General features: G+C 35.1%; 1 long non-coding RNA gene across 1 annotated transcript; it reads left to right on the plus strand.

The window, feature by feature from the left end:
* The first annotated feature begins 259 nt into the window (after positions 1-259).
* LOC127872021 (uncharacterized) lies at positions 260-9,419 on the plus strand. Its single transcript, XR_008045689.1, has 2 exons — positions 260-2,916; positions 8,757-9,419. It is a non-coding gene; the product is annotated as an uncharacterized LOC127872021 (long non-coding RNA).
* The last annotated feature ends 244 nt before the right edge of the window (positions 9,420-9,663 follow it).

Here is a 9,663-nt window from a genome sequence, read left to right on the forward strand (position 1 = left end):
CGCTGATAAGGTGTCATAAACAACACTGGTACACACGATAAGTAGAATCGGATTGTTAATTGGGGGGCAATAAAGGGATTAGCGGTGTTAAGTGTTAGCGAAACAGAGCTTGAATAGCGAATTTTATTGGGAACCTATACACCTTACATCGTTTTTTACGAATGTCGGGACAAATCGTCTCATGGCGGGACGGCGGGACAAAGGGCCCAAAAGCGGGACTGTCCCGCCGAGATCGGGACGTATGGCATGTATGTATAAACATTTCCTAGCAATGATTAATAATTATATCATGTTGAAATCATTTATAGACCAAATATTACTGAAACTGCAAAAAAGTATAAGATGGATAGATATAATGTATCATTCTATCTAGTACAATGAACAAATGTTCTTCCGATGCCATTTTCACTAAGGTATTGGTATTGAATCCTGATGTACTACTAAAAATGTATGTCGGTTAGCAATAATAATTCAACAAATCCTCATATTCAAGCTGGGTCATCACTAAGTGGAATTATTTGTGGACATATAACAGAAAAATGCATTTCATGCCTCTATATTGCTTTAACAGGAATCCCAGCTTTTTGTATGAACAAAATTCCCTGATTTTTCCCTGATGGAAAATAAAACTTCCAGGATCATGATTTTGACCTATTTCTTGTTTTAGACACCCTGAATAAATAGCAGTTGCAGACATAACTAAGCTACACGTATACTACAAAGTCACGATAGATATGCAGAGGAAATGATTTGCTGTTTAAATTGTATGGACTTCTCGACACAAGTCGGGAAAGTCTGACCAAACAAAATTCCCTGATTTTTCCCTGATTTCACAAACTTTCCAAATTCCCTGACTGGAAAAAAAGAGTCTTTTTCCAGTTTTCCCTGATTTCCAGGTTGGCTGGGAACCATGTTTAACTTTGATAAAATGTTCTTTAGATGCCATGTGTATTAATTTATATGTCTTTTTTTCTGAGATATTAATGAAAATGCCTGTGGGTATGTGGCGAATACTAGTATTAAAAAAATCTGCAACTTGATATATGGTGTTAACACGGTAAAATTGTATGAGCCCAAATTATAATAGATGAATGCGTATTATGCTTCTATGCTTATACTATGAGGACATGTTCATACAATGCCATTTTTATTAATATAGATGCCAAATTTAATGAAACAGACTTGAAAATGTGTGTTGCCAGATACCAAGTAAGAAAAAAAATCAGCATTTTTATGTAGGGCTTTCACACAGTAAAATTGTTTGTGCCCAAATAATCATAGATGAATGCATATTAGGCTTCAATGTTGCTTATACTTTGACTACTGGTTCATACGATGCCATTTTTATAAATATCTATGCCAAATTTAATGAAATAGACTTGAAAATGTGTGTCGCCAGGTACCAAGTAAGAACAAAATCAGCATTTTTATGTAGGGTCTTCATACGGTAAAATTATTTGTGCCCAAATAATAATAGATGAATGTATATTAGGCTTCAATGTTGCTTATATACTATGACGACATGTTCATACGATGCCATTTTTGTTAATATATATGCCAAATGTAATGAAATAGACTTGAAAATGTGTGTCGCAAGATACCACGTAAGAAAAAAATCCGCATTTTTATGTAGGGTCTTCACACTGTAAAACAGTTTTATACGTGGACATAGCATTTTCATGGAGCCCGTAAAGAAAGGGAGTTAATTGTGTAATTTGTGCTGATCAGAAACTTATAACAGTCGTCTCCCTTGAAATATTTGCACTTTATGAGACACCACAAACCATGGCGTCTCATCAGGATCCAAACTGTATTCTAAATCGTCACACTAAGCCCTCATAAGTTATTCATTGTATATGCACTATATAAAACAACCATATAATATATCTAATATATCCAGACACACGTATTATACCCAAATATTAGAAATACACAATTTTATAACAGTAAAAAACAATGGTATTTCACAAACAATTGCAGTCGTTAATAAATGCAGAAAAGCATCATCTACACGTTTCATACGGTATTCAGTTTATATGCAAACGCATTTAAATATATTTACCTCGATACTCGACCAAGCTGTTGAAAAATTATATTAATTAGAACGAGAACAAGTAAGATTAATGTGTTGTTTTCACATTTCTTTAAATGGCTGCCAATACCGCATGTAATAAAACAATCGAAGCGCATGCGCATAATATATGTTACACTCCACTAAACTAGTTGCAGCAAAGACATTCACAGGCGTTCATGTCACTTATATTCATGATATTTCCATATGCGAGTGTGATTGTAAACACAAGTTTCTGAAAACAGTGCGAAAAGGGGCATTACGCAAAGCCAATAAATCTGCGCAGATTTTTGTCAATATTGACAATAAACTGCATGTTTTCTTACCGTTAGTAATCCGACAGTCCGTTGGTCACATTGTGCATTAGTCCGTTTAAGTTATTATTGCCTTACACTTTTCAATATAAATTTATGAACTTTAAACAAAATAAGTAACTAACTAAGTAACTATTTAACTGACTAACACGCGCGTTTTTTTCCCAATATCCGAGACATTTTACTTTCGCACCTTGCCCTCAATGTCTGGCTTTTAAAGTTTACCGCCTTTTTGCGAATACAATGACGTTTACATATGAATTGCCCAATGAAAATTTCGGCGGGATGACGTCAGGCGCCAAAACTGGCGCGTGGTTTTTCCCGGTATAGACCCAGTGTGTCAACGCTGTAAATGCATTGTGGGAAACGGACTATTTCCAGCATGGCGCCCGTAAAGATTATGAACACGGAAGTAAAAATAGTAATAAATTATTATCAAAAACAGGCCTCATCAAACCGGGTCAGCCATGATATATTCTTGGATGCAGTTTGTGCTTCAAAAGGAGCTACTTTTCATGCCAGCCTATCGATGTAATATTCACTAAACACGTTGCAATGACTGTTATCTTCGAAATAATAAATAAATATTTACAATGTAATACCTGCATTAAAACGACTTCTTTTACATGCCGGCTACTATTCCCAAATACATCAAGTTAAATGTCACAAATGCTTTTGTTTTACCGCATAGTTGCTGCCCATATAACTGGCTACTCAATTTTTTTGGAAAACACTGAATTATGCGTGACAAACACAACATTAAAATACATTAATATCCAAAGATTCAAATAATTTCCCACGAGATAAGTCAAAAATTGCATAATCAATTGAATGAAAAATTAAAGTAAAAAAGCCAGATTTTACATAAATTTCAGGTTAATAAACACAAGGTTAAGGTAGTTGGTGAGATATAATCATTATACAGTTAGTAAGGCTTCATTGGTCATTGTTGGCACAGTACTTACATGCACCTCAGGTACTCTTAAGTATACTTACATGTACCCTGGGTACGATAAATATACTAAAACGTAACTGAGAATTTTAATGCTAAATCAGTTGTTGTCGGCTAATTTGTAAAAATTAATTATGTTCACATTTAGGTCAATTTTCCTTTTAACAGCCTTTATATTATAGACATGCATACTTAACTAGAAATGGTGCGGCAGAGGCCGACGCGTATCCCCACGCCGCATGTTTGACCCAGGGGCACCCCAGGGTTGGTAATGTGGCCATGCATAGTTGAGATTGACCGTATTGTCATAAGAGAAGTTCATTATCAATTAGAAGTGAACTGGTGTAGAATTGAAGAAATTATAGTAAAAGGCAATTTTGGATGGGCGTGGCCTATGTGGGCGGGTTGCCCCAGGGTTGGTAATGGGGCCATACATAGTTGAGATTGATCGTATTGTCATAAGAGAGGTTCAGTATCAATTTGAAGTAAATCGGTGTAGAAATGAAGAAATTATAGTAAAAGGCAATTTTTGGTGGGTGTGGCCTATGTGGGCGGGGCGCTCCAGGGTTGATAATGGGGCCGAGGTTCCGTATCAATTTGAAGTGAATCGTTGTAGAAATGAAGAAATTATAGTAAAAGGCATTTTTGGGTTGGCGTGGCCTATGTGGGTGGGGTTCCCCAGGGTTGGTAATGGGGCCCATGCATATCTGAGGTTGATAGTTTTGTCATAAGAAAGGTTCAGTATCAATTTGAAGTGAATCGGTGTAGAAATTAAGAAATTATAGTAAAACTGCAATTTTTAGTGGGAGTGGCCTATGTGGGCGGGGCCCCCAGGGTTGGTAATGGGGCCATGCATAGTTGAGATTTACCGTATTGTCATAAGAGAGGTTTGGTATCAATTTGAAGACAATCAGTGTAGAAATGAAGAAATTATAGTAAAATAACCTAAAAAATGAGTAAAAATCTCTGACCCGGCCCGGGCCCAACCACATAACTTTTGACCCAGGGGTCAGATCAAAATTCCAAATAGTGCAGGGTCGCACATATGCTCATAGCTACCATGTGTGTAAGTTTCAAGGTTCTAGTGCATATAGTGTAGGAGGAGATAGTGGCCAGGCCAGGACGGACGGACGGCGGAGATACCCACAATATGATCAATATCCCCACGCTTTTCAAAAAGTGTGGGGATAAAAAGCAACATGATGCAGAAATTTTAAAATAGAAGTTTGTTTAAGGTAAACAATATCGTTTAACGGTAATCAGTAGCGTATCGGATTTTGGGAGGATATACAACTCAGGTACAGTCTAATATCACCGGGTACGTTTAAGTATATACTCCGTACCCGGGGTACATGTAAGTATACTACCCAGGGTACATGTAAGTAGTACCCGAGCCAACAATGACCAATCGAGCCTTAGTAAGTGAGTGATGGTGTATGAGATATACACCCTCAGTAATTTCATACCATACAAGACTGAGCTTTGCTGTTTGATCAGTTTCATCTTTTCTTTAATATCACGGGTTAGAGAAAAAAAACTCTATCATGATAAAAAACAATGTAAATAGAGGGACAAATGCTTACTTCCCATTCATTGTAGATTTAATGATTAATTTGTCCAGTGTGAGTCTTTGCATATAGTATACTGTTAATTTGTTTAACAGTTTAAACACAAGAGTTGTCGTTAAATTAGGACCTCTGTCACACAATATCATAATAAAAAAAATGATAATAATTATAGGCATATGAAATGGCCGTAAATAACTTTAAATAAAAAATAATTACGATTTCTTTAAACTGAATTTTTTTTATAATAGACTTGTTTTTTTACCTCAATTATTCAGCATTATAGATATAGAGAATATTATGTGAGTTTTGGATCAAGTTTATCATGCGAGGCTTAGAACCGATGAAGCGCGAGGCTTGCCGCTAACATGGTTCGTGCCGAGCATGATAAACTTGATCTTTATCCAGTTTATCCACATAATTTTCTATTTATCCTTTTTTGTGGTCATTTATCGTTCAAAAAAAGTATAAATACTTTAAAATTCAAAGAAACAGCGCTGGTTTTCCAAGTTGACTTCAAAGTGTTTGTTTACTTCAACGTCATCATTTGCTATGACGTCACATTTAAACATATAGTGTTCTTAAGATAGAGGTCGGAAAAAATAGCGATAGTATTAAGGTAAAGTTTATACGATCGTTGTTATACTATCGATTTTCAGCTGGTAATAGGATAAAAAAAATGTACCCATGGGGGTAAATACCCCCACTTTTCAAAGCATAGGGGTAAATGGTCAAATTTCGCCTTGGTTGAAGGGTAATTTGCTAAAAGTAAAACCAGAATATAGCCGGGGTACAGACACTCTACTTTAATAACAATTAACCACTAACTATGTGTATTCCTTCATATTAGTAGGTTTCTTAATTTCTTGTTATTTTAACTTGTTGGCAGATTACATTTAAGATCTTCGTCGTTATTATCCACCACCGTGGCCAACGGAGAACTTTTTTGCCAACTTTCAACAGTTGTTTTATTAGCATTTTAGTGGTTCCTTTTTGATTTTAAAACAGAGGAATTTAAATCATTCAGTATTGGCAGTACAATTTTATTACTCGATACAATTTTTGCCATACACAAAGAATCAATTGTACTTTGAGAAGTAATTTGTGTTGGCTTGGAAGAAGCTATGCTGACCACTTCATGTAATTTAATAAACACATAAGCGCTTGACTGTCTGTTAAAAAATCAATACTAAATTTACCATGCATCTAGATGCTACAGAGTATACATACCGACTGGCTAACTATTTCTACAACCAGCTCTAATTTTTACGATAACCAGTCTCATTTTTTGGCTAAAGACAATCAGCTGTTTATATTTTTTGTTTATGATATACGCATCAGTGCCCCAGATAAGCTGTGTATCTGCGTCTTTCACCCTATTAAAATGTCTAAAAACGCAAAGAAATTCAATAACATGCCTATTGAAAACGCAACCATTTTGATTTGTGCGCAAATTCGTCAAATTCAATGCGTACAACACAATAGCTTCAATCGAAAATACTAAATGCTCATTTTCGGTATTTTCTCTTTGAAATTATTATCGTCACGCGTATTTATTAAGCAAGCGCCTGGATGACGGACCATGAAAACAGTCAAGCTTTATTCAAACTCTCTGCGTTCTAGATTTCATAGTTAAATAAAGTGTGATCAAATTGTTTTCCTCGACATACATGCGTTTTCAATCTGACTTTATCCGTCGCTCATTGTGCATGTATTTATAAAGTGCCCGTACTTTCAGTTTCTATAACGATGCAAAATAAAAATGTCTAAGAGAGGTCGAAAGACTTCCGCTATTGTTGAGAAAAAAATATCAGTCGATCGCAAACTGTTTCGAACCAAGAAAGCAAGAGCCAAATGATCATTCGTGTTATCGAATTTTTGTTTGTTTTAAGTTTATATTAAGGACAGTTTCAATGATTAAAGATGTTATGAAACATCAGTTTATTAAAGTTAATTATGATAGTTTAAAGTTTTATTGAATCAGTACAAGTGAGCATCTTCCACAGAAGTAAAACATTAATGATATAAAGGTATGCATTTTTATAAATTATTTCACCCTATTTCAAGAAGGAAATCACCCTATTTTTCAAATCAATGGGTGAAAACCCTATTTCTCAAATAATTATCTGGGGCACTGCGCAGAGAATTTACAGCATTAGCGTAAGTCCAGATTGGCTTGCTTAAATGTACGCACGGAAATGATAAATTGAGCGTATCTTGATATTTCGAATGCGTATATTACGCTGATACGCAGCTTATCTAGAACGCTGATTATTATTAAATAAATAAATAGTGAAAGCTGTTTTTGCAAAAATTAGAGGAATTTGCAACGCAAATGGTCAGTATTTTAATTACCGGTAGAGGAATTTGCAATGCAAATGGTCAGTATTTTAAAAAGTGTGCAACTCATTTTTTCACATTTTTCGACAGTTAGCGACTTTTTTTCTCACAAATTTGAATAGTTTGAGACTCATATTTTCACAAATTTGAACAATGCTCAATTAATTATTTTCACTATTTCCAACAGTCACAAGTCATTTGTTCACAATTTTGAACAGTGTGCAACTTACAGGGGACAAAAATATTTCTAAACTGCACTCGTCCTGCAGGACGAGTGCATTTAAATGTGCACTCGTCCTGCAAACACATATGCACTCGTCCTTGAATATGTGTGAAATAAAGTTTGCAAAGGGCTAATATGACTAATAAAATTTACTATATCACTGCTAAAATGCTGCTTACTCAGTTATTCATGCCAGCTGATCAAAAAAGAAATGTTGAGCAGTGAAATAAGTTATTTATGAGGAACACAAAATAAATAAATGAAGACTGCTGTTTTACTTTTTTCTAATGCTTGCGTGCTTTCCTGTTTGGGATGTTTGAACACCAAACTCCCCCCCATCCCTTTAAAGAACGCTCAAATGTCAGACATTTTTTGGACGAAATTCAGACTAGTTATAAACTGTACTTTGCAGTTAAATAATTCTTTAAAAATCAATACTTACAGTGAATGCAGTCGGATGTTTCCCTGTCAACATTGACACCAATATTTACTCGCGACTTAGTCTCGCATAACAATGCGCACCTGTTGTATGAAATTTACAATTACAATTTCCAGTTCATTCTCGTTCTACTTTCGGAATAGATATGCTTTAAGAAAATGATTTTATTTAATTATTTACGGGTCTTAAAAAACATATTTTAACATCAGCTTTTTCTCTCGTCCTGTAGGACGAGCGCTTTAGGGAAATTCACTTGTCCTTTAAAGATTTCACTCGTCAATATGAGCAGACGAGTGGAATTTTTGTCCCCTTACTTATTTTTCCATAATTGTCTAGATTGCGAGGCTCATTTTTTACAACCTTCAACATTGTACGACTCATATTTCACAATTTTCAACATTGTGAGACACTTTTTTTACATTTTTCTAATGTTTGCGACTGATATTTTAAGTATTTTAAACAATGCGCGACTCATTTTTTCACATTGTTGAATAGTCACCACCCATTTTTCTTACTTTTACATGCAAGACTCATTTTTCCACAATATGAACAGTGTGCGACTAATGTTTTCAAAAAATGAGGCGGCAGATGTTGCTGCACAAAGATAAAAAAGCCAACTGCCATAAATTTTATCCAAAAAAGAGCAACATGGCTTATTGGAGCTAATCAACCCTTTCTACATGTACTTTCAACAAGCACACAGACCAATGACAGTAGGACTACTGGCACTGACCGTTGGTTCATCAGCATGAAAAATGGGTGTCAAAAATAGCACAAATAATGTAAAATGTGTAATATGCATGTATAACGATGAAACTTACCAACCACTCGACCAGGAAACATCTGTTGCAGACTATGTGGGAACTGGGATTCGGGATGCTCTCCCACTGGTATCATATGCAGATCAGTGGTCACAAGAACGTACACAACATCATTAATGTCAGCAATATATATCTCCAACTTCAAACACACAGCTTGCAAAATCGCTGAGTATTGCACAAAAGCAGCTTCGTTACAAACTTCCAGCAACTCGAAATCCACAAGCAGTCTCGTTCCCCACCCACTTTGACTTCGTAGCGAAGGCATGTTTTTTTTGGGAAACCGTTAACATCTCACAACTAAACGTATACTACGGAGATTGACAAGTTGAAAAATAAATTACTGTAATCACTTCCAATTTGCGCACTAAGTTAAACTCCAGTTCCAGTTTGTCTTTATTGTTGAAATGTTACTCTACACATTCGCTTTGAAAATAGAGGTTGGCGTGTTGTTGGAAGTACATGTACATGTCGAATGTGTTATTGTAAAAACTATTGGTATTGTGTTTTTAGTGCAGACATTGTATTTAAGTTTCGATTTCTAGCATAAATTTATATATTTTGTTAAATAATTTGCGTTTGAATGTGATTGTTTGTTGCTTACTTGCGAACTATTTTTTATGTGTAAATATGCATAGACGCTAGTGGATATGTAATCAGGTTACCATATTTACAACAATAAAATTTAACGGCTGTTTGTTTTTGTTTGTTTTGTTAATATTTTCTAAAACGTATGTTAAACGAGAGATGAAATTATTAATTAATTTGGGAATAAAATCGCAATATGTATTATTTAAAATCAAATTTTAAGTGTCTAGCGCGTGAATTGTCTCTTGGGGGTGAATTGTGTTTGGGTTGCTATTAACGCTATTAACGCTTCCAGCGAGTACTCATTTTATAGCAATTGCGCAATAAAAAACACCACTTTTTCGTAAATTTAT

This window comes from Dreissena polymorpha, chromosome 3 (genome assembly GCF_020536995.1).
Source record: "Dreissena polymorpha isolate Duluth1 chromosome 3, UMN_Dpol_1.0, whole genome shotgun sequence".
In the NCBI taxonomy this organism is placed as follows: domain Eukaryota; kingdom Metazoa; phylum Mollusca; class Bivalvia; order Myida; family Dreissenidae; genus Dreissena; species Dreissena polymorpha.